Below are 8,493 nucleotides of genomic sequence, written 5' to 3'. Positions count from 1 at the left end.
TATAATTTTATATTTGGGAGACCCAATCCACCCTTTTTTTGGCTTAGATACCAATTATTTTTATTCACTCTTGCTCTCTTTTCTCCATTACAATATTTATTAATAATATTTTGCCAACTTTTTATCTCAGTTTCTGATATTTTTATTGGTAACATCCTAAACACAAAATTAATTTTAGCTAAAATCTTCATTTTTATTAAGGCTATTCTTCCAAACCAAGATAAATTTAATCTTTTATATTTCTCCAATTTCTCTAATACCTCTTTCTTTAACCTCGTTAAATTCTCCTTTTCAAGATTCTCTAAATTTTTTGTAATTTTAATTCCCAAATATTTAATCTCCTCCTTAACTCTCATTTCTATTCCCTTATGTTCCCATTCCTTTTCTTCCTTCTTAGTATAATTAAACAACATCATCTCTGATTTAGACCAATTTATTCTTAACCCTGTAATTTCTTCAAATTCCCTCAACTGATATTTAATTCTTTCTATTTTTCTTATTGGGTTCTTAATGGTCAATAAAGTATCATCCGCAAACATGTTTAACTTTATTTCCCTTACCTCTCCAATTCCTTCTAACTCTTCATCCTCCCTTAGTGCCTTCGCCAATACTTCCATAACCATTACAAACAGGACCGGCGAGAGCGGACATCCTTGTCTTGTACCTCTGGCTAGTCGTATCTTTTCAGTGAGTCCATCGTTTTCCACCACTACAGCTGAATTTTGGGAATATAACTGTTCTATTATGTTTTTAAATTTATTTCCAAATCCCAATTTATCTACAATAATCTTTAATGCCTGCCAGCTCACACAATCAAAGGCCTTAAAAATATCCAATGCCATAATTCCTGCCTTGATATTTGATTTTTTTATTACATTTATTACATTTAAAACTCTTCCCACTAAACTATGCATCTGCCTTCCTGCCACAAATCCACATTGATCTTCTCCTATATATTCTGATATAAATTTATTTAACCGTTTAGCCATAATAGATGAGAAAATTTTGGCATCCTGATTTATTAACGAGATAGGTCTATAAGAATCAGGACTAGTCAGGTCTTTATCTGGTTTTGGAATTAGAATTATCAATGAGTGTTCCCATGTTTCAGGTATCTTTTCTCCTAATAATATCATATTATAAAGTTTCAATAACTTTGGAACTAAAAATTCTTTGAAAACTTTATAATATTCTGGTCCTAAACCATCTGCTCCCGGTGATTTACCAACTTTCAAATTATCAATAACATCTTCAACTTCTCTTTGAGTTATTACCTTCTCCATTAACTCTTTATATTCTGGTTTTATTCCATTCTTTATAAACCTTCCAATATATTCCTCCACCTTTTCTTGTTGTATTTCTTTACCCTTATATAGTTCCTGATAAAATGCCTGGAAAATTTTTATTTTATCTTTCATTATATGACAATAATTCCCTCGATTATCCTTCAATACTTCTATCCCATTCCTCCCTTTTTCTTTTTGTGTGAGCCTGGCAAGTCTCTGGTGCTTGTTAGTTACACAAACTTTGGGATGGCCTCAGAGACATGAGGTTAAGCTAATGATCTACCCACCCATTCTCAGCCACCGTCTCTCCTAGATGGTTTTCAGACCCAGTTGCTTCCAGGGCTGCTGGACTAACAACCTGCAACCTCCAACATTCCCTTGGCACTGTTCCCTGCAGCCAACCCTGCAGAGAAAGAAAAGGTTGTGGGGAAAACCCTTAAAACTCTCATCTGCTGCAGAAGGAACAAAAGCATTCCTTGAGGGGTAGCTGCCCTTGCATATGTTCCTTAGACACAGCTCTTCTTAAATCTCAACACCTATTGCTGAGGCAAAGGAGAGGCCATCGCGTAGCTCAATACCCAACCCTACCCTTCGCTCACGTTTGCTGAGATAGCAGAAACAGTGGAAAGTATCAAGCAGGCCTTTCAACACAACTATCCTTCACTGCCCTTTCCTAGCACTCCGCTTAACATGGTTCATGTTGACTTGCAATTCCAATGCTCATCAAACCCTTTTAATTAGGGAGGCCCTGGTCTCCAGCATCCCAAAGTCTGAGATTCAAAGACAAGGCCTCATGACGTCACATTGAATGGCAGTGCTAAAAGTACTGGTACGAGAGCAATGCTATTATTATTATTATTATTATTATTATTATTATTATTATTATTATTATTATTTCCCACCTTTTTCCCCAGGAAGGGCTACTGACAGACCATTGGATGCTGCGGACCCTCGGCAGCAGAAATAGAGGTCCACCCATGGAAATCTCCCCACCCCCCAAATGGCAGTGGAACTTTCCACTGGCTGGCACTGGCTGTCAATGGTGGGATTGAAAATGGGGTGGTTTGAGGGCTTGTTCACCAAACTGCCTCAAACCACCAGAAATGGACATCATACATTCTCTTCGTATTCAAGGCAATGGGAGGGGGAAGGCAACCCCACAACATACATTGCACCCTGGCCAGTGAAAGCCAGCTGGATTTAAGAACAGATGGTTCTTCCACCATTCCTTCCCCCAACCGCAACTTAGGTTTATAGTAACTTACACCACATTGTACGTGAATGTATATCCCTAGCCCAACTGGACACAAGCATAATGAATTTAGCCATTTAAAGTACTAGTTTTTAAAAACATAGTATTTAACCATGTTGTTGTTTTTAAAAAATAATGCTAATACCTAAGTTAAGCCACAGCAACTTAAAGTTTGGACAATTTTCTCTCCCCCTTGCTTTTTGCATAACACAAAATCAAAACAGAAAATGAAAATCAGATATGAGCTGCTTTTTGTATTCAAGAAAATGGTGCTAGTTTTTTCAGAAACTTAAATTTGAAAAAACTGTGTCAAGTTTTAATATCTTTTACCACTAATTTGTAACTTTCTATTACGAAAAAAACCCAGCAAGAAATTATTATTACTGAAAACGTGGCTGCCTCCACCCAACTTCCCTTGGTAAAGGTGTCCAGTTGGGTCTACAGTGTGGGTACAAAGAATAGAAAAACAGAAGACAAAATCAGCAGCTGAGTGTTTCAGAGAATTTTTTCTAAGTAAACATTCTGTCCTCTGTCCCTCAGTTACTTTTATATAGAATGTTAGGAATAAAAACTATTTCCCTCCTCATTCCCATTGGTGAACAATAGAGCTACAATAATAATGATAGTGATGAGAATAGCAGTATTACTACTACTATTAATATTACTACTAGTAATATTACTACTGCAATGTGAAAAACTGGTGCAGTCCAGCCTTCCTTATGGGTTTTCTGCAGTGCTTTCAAGCAATGACATTTCCCAGATTCTGGTGTGGTCCTAGGGGCCCCATTTTTTCCTAAATAGGGCAACAATACCCTTCTGCACACCAAGTATGGCTGGTGCACCAGCGGTAGTAAGAAGCCCACTGTTGTGTTTTTCAAAAAGTACTGTATATTGAGCACTGTCAGCAGTATCCTCTCAAAAAAATATCTTGTCCTTTGATAGTGTTATTCACTGTTGCTGAAGAAAGCAAGTAATCTCAAAATGTGAAATTCCACATCAGATAATAGCCAGCTGGGCAGTTTTACATGTTCATTGTTTCATCGACAGCCAAAGAATGAAGACAAATTCAGCAGCAGAGACTTTCAAAGACCGTTTACTATCCTCTACTTTCACACAGTCCTCCCAGATAAGCTGATATTTTCAAAAAAATGTTTCGTTCTGGTGTCAATATAGAGTTTCAACCAGGCACTCCTTCACAAATTCACCTTTTGAATGAGGCCACAGTCTCCCTGCAAAAGGATCACTAACCAACTCCTTAACTGGCTTGCAAATACATGAATGAATAAGTTTATTACGGTATGACAACCAGCACTCCAATCAAACACCATACAATTTAACACATTTAACACATTACATTACATTACAGATGTGGTACGTGAATATTATTATTGTCTCGCCACCTTACGGCATGAGATGGCTGCAGCACAAAATCTTGCCACTTTTACAGTAACTTGAGTGTTCATACCTGAGAAAAGATAATCTAAACACACTTTGTCTGTTCTACCTGGGAATTTTTTTATAAGTGGAGTTATTAAGGAGACTCTGAGGTCTTTATACAGGTGGCAGTAAAGTAAAACATGGGCTATTGTCTCAACATCCCCTGACCCACATGGACATTGCCGTTCACTGTAAGGGATTTTTTTAAATCTACCCTCCAGCAATGCTGAAGGTAGAACATTAAATCTGGCTAACGTAAAAGCTCTTCTGAGCCTCGGAACGGTCAAGTTTATCAGGAACATGGCAATTGTTGGAGAACTACTATTTTCCCTGAATCCCGGGTTCAGGCTAGCTCGACTCAATTGGTCTTGAAAGTCTATATCTTGAATTCTTTGGGCAATATCCATTTTCGCTTTCTCATATCCTAGGTTCAGGACTGCATCCATGGAGTAGCCCAGGGATTGCAACTTCCTATTCAAAGTATCCTTCCACCTTGAATTGAAAGTGTCTGTTAGAGTAAGCGGAGCTAAACCCACAGGGACAAACAGTAATTTTAACCAGAGATGGAACTTACGTATCCATATACGAGCCTCTAATGAGATCTGGCCTGCCTCCAGCCTTACAATTGCATTTTGAAGGCAGGACGGGACTGCAAGTATTGCCCTCAGAAACTTAGTTTGTACAGCCTCCAGAGGGGCCAGGTTTTCATAGACACAAATCTCTGAACCATACAGCATTTGAGCTAAAACCTTAGCAACAAAAACTTGGAGAACAGAGGGAATATGCTGCCCACCTTTGTTGTAGAAAAAGGAGAGGAGTGCCTTAATGCTCCTCTGCACATTAGCGATTGCATTTTTAGATTGAATCCTCCACGTTCCTGATGAATGAAATATTATTCCCAGATATTTGTACGAAGCCACCTGTTCGATTTGGTGTTCATTTAGTTGCCATTTATATTTTAATCTCCTTCTGGAAAAAACTACAACCTTTGTTTTGTCATAATTAATCTGCAGTAGTTCACTTTCACAGTAACCCTTCAAGGCCCTCAGCAATCTCCTCAAACCTGACTTGGTCAATGACAACAGCACCGCATCGTCCGCATAGAGCAAAATCGATAAGGGTCTATTTGATATACTAGGTGGTTGTGCTCTTTGGTCCGCTAGACATTCTACCAGGGAATTAATGTAAAAATTAAACAGAGTGGGAGCTAATACACAGCCCTGTTTCACACCCATCGTGGTAGTGATAGACCGGGACATAAGACCAGCACTGTTACATCTCACCTGGAGCCTAGTGTTTTCATATAGACTGCGAATAAGAATCAGCAGTCGACGGTCAATGTTAGTGCCCTCTAACTTTTCCCACAATCTGTCCCTAGATATCAGATCGAATGCAGATCTAAAATCAATAAAGGCAGTATAAAGTGCACCCCCCGGGGGAGTTGAGTATTTGCCTACTAAATGCTGAAGAATAAGTCCCTGATCTGCCGTGGAGCGCCCACCCCTAAACCCAGCCTGTTCACTCTTTATTATATTTTCCTGTTCCAGCCAATCACTCAACTTTTCCAGTAAATGGCTAGCATACAACTTGCTTATAACACTTAGGAGGCTAATGGGTCTATAATTCCCAGGGTCTTCTCTTCTCCCTTTTTTGTAAATTGGGATAATGGTAGCCAAGCCCCAGTCATCTGGAATTCGTGCTGATTGGTCAATATTTGTAAAAAGGGCTGCCAGCGCAGGTGCCCACCAGTTTATGTTAGATTTAAATATTTCCGGTGGGAGGTTATCACTTACCCACTTTGAGTCTGTTTATAAGGCACTTTATTTCCAGGACAGATACGGGTGGCCATTCTGGGAAATTATTAATATGTATCTGCTTAATCTGACGGCAGGACTGGCGAGCTCCCACTAGATTGTAAAAGTGGTGCTCCCAGATGTCGGGGGGGGGGGGATATGGGACTCAATGTTTATAGGAGCATTTGGATATCCCCTTGCAACCAACCTCCAGAAAGTGGTTGTATCCTTTTCCCTGGATGCTGTTATTAAGTCACTCCATGCCTCCCTTTGTGCTTTGGCCTTTTTTGCCTTTATTAGTTTTTTATATCCCCTTTTTAGCTCAAACCATTCATGGGGAATTGCTGTCAAATGCATTTCCCTATATTCTTTGTACTTTTTGACCAAGGATTTTTTCATAATTACACAATCCTTATCAAACCAACGCTTAGAAGTACACTGGGAGAAAGATGTTTTTGGTGGGGGCTTTTGCGTTAAAAGGTTTTGAAGGGTCAAGATCAAACCCTTATAGGCTTCATGCATGGAGTCCACAGAGTTTGCTGTTAACAGTGTGTTACGATAATTTAGAGAGATTTCAGAGTATAGTAATTCCTTCATCTCTTTCTCAAGCCTAGATGTCCATCTAACACGGGAAGCTCTTATTTCAAAGTCCCCGATTTGCATGAGGTTTTGTTCTGCATGGATTCTTTGGTTGCCATAGTTTAAAAATAGGACCAGGGGTAGGTGATCACTTTCTATGCATCTTTCCACTACACACTTGGTCACTGCCCAAAATAGATCAGAGGAAACAATGAAATAGTCAATTGCAGAAGCTCCTAAGCCTGATAGAAAAGTAAATTCTCCATTTTTGTCACCATGCGCCCTCCCATTAACAATATACAAATCTAGCCTATTTAGCATTTGCATGAGGCATAACCCCGCGAAGTTGCATCCCTTGTCTTTGGAATGTCTAACTGGGAATTTTAAAATCTCTTCACTTATAGGCGGGGGTATATGAAAATACGAGTATATAGCCTCCTCACTTTGTCCCGTTCTAGCATTTAAATCGCCTGCCATTAAAATGGAGGCTTCAGGATACAGAGCAATATTAGTTGACATATATTCTTCTAATCTGCACCAGATTTCCTTTACCAATTTCTTTTGACGCTGAGGGGGAAGATACACATTTATAATAAATAAACTTGCCCACTTAGCTTTTACAATCAGGGCGTTTGCAAGCCCAGGGAGAGGATCAAGAGTGATGAACTTAGCTTCAATACTTAAATTTACCAAAAGTAAGAGACCCCCTTTAGGCCGACCCCCTTTTTTGCTTAGTTCTGCATCTAGTAGATATGCTGCAAAGCCGTCCAACGCAATAACATCCGTGGCCCATGTCTCTTGCAGCAAAATTATATCATGTTTTTTTATAAATTTTAAGAAGGAAGGATCTGCCACTTTTCCCTTCCATCCAGAGATGTTCCATGAAAGTATCTTCAAGTGAGCTCTAGCGAGGTCTGCTCTCTGTCAATCTCTACTTGATGAATGTTCAGTACCTGGTTGCTTTTGGCAGAGCTCTCCGTTGTTCACAGCGTTTGAAAGTCTCTGCCAGGTATCCTTTGGATGTTGATGTTCTATAACATCCAAAGGTGCTTTCAGAGTGCTCACATTTGAGATCACTGGGCAAAGTATGCCAGATTTCTTGCTTGGTGGATTGATTTCTTTAGATTCCTTCTCTGGTGATCCGTTTTCTTCCTTATCTAGACATCTCATGTCTAACCAGGTCAGATGCTTTAATGTCCCAGGTGCTACAGCAGCTTGGACTGGGCGTACTTTCTTCTCATTTTTGCTTGACCCTGTGTTTTTGGGAGGTTGGTGTATTTCTGCGCATAACTGGAACTTGGGGGTCCTTTTCTTTGATTGACATGAATCCTCCTTTATTATTCGACATGCCTTCGCAGTATCCAAATCAGTCAAACTTGCAGAACTAAGCAAATGAACTGTGTCAAGTTCATTTTCCATGTGGTCTCCCCGTTTGGTGTGGTTACAGCCTTTTGCCTTCGCTTGTAAAGTTGTTAAATGCCCTTTAAGGCCTTCCAGCCTTAGTATAATTTCATTTTGTTCTACTAGTGGGAGTGCAGAGAAAGAGTCCAATAACATTTTCTCTTCTTCGATTAGAACAGTCTTATCCCCTGGGGTTAACGTTTGTGCTTTAGGTTCGGTTTGTTTCTCCTTTTTGTATTCAGGCAACACACTACTTTTATGCCTTAGAGTGGGCACTTCCCCGGAGTTAAGATCAATTAGATTCCCCACAGGGATCTCTATTCTGATTGAGTTATTTTTTGGATATAAATATGAACCCAATGTTAAATCCTGCAGTGGAGCTTGGTTCTCAAAGAATCTTGACATTAAAATCTCTCTAGATTTAAGTGCATTTTTACATTTGAGAACTAATTTAACACTGTTCCAATCTCTAAAAGTGATAACAGCACGTGCAGAAATATAGTTGTAGAATAAATATTCCACCTGAACTATTTTGTCTATAGTAAGTAAGTCTGGAGAAGTCACATTCAAAATTTCTAGAAGATGTAGTTTGCGTTCAGTTTGTGTAAGTAGACCAGTAGGTTTAGGATAATTTAACATCACCAATTTTTGGCGGTTTAATACTAACGACCACTTTTTATTATTTGGGGAGTTCTTTGATTTTTGTTTAGATTGCATACATACGCTGTCCCAAGGGTCCAATTGT

The sequence above is a fragment of the Elgaria multicarinata genome, chromosome 3, assembly GCF_023053635.1.
Source record: "Elgaria multicarinata webbii isolate HBS135686 ecotype San Diego chromosome 3, rElgMul1.1.pri, whole genome shotgun sequence".
Classification (NCBI taxonomy): Eukaryota; Metazoa; Chordata; class Lepidosauria; order Squamata; family Anguidae; genus Elgaria; species Elgaria multicarinata.
Note: the sequence above shows the minus strand (reverse complement) of the source record.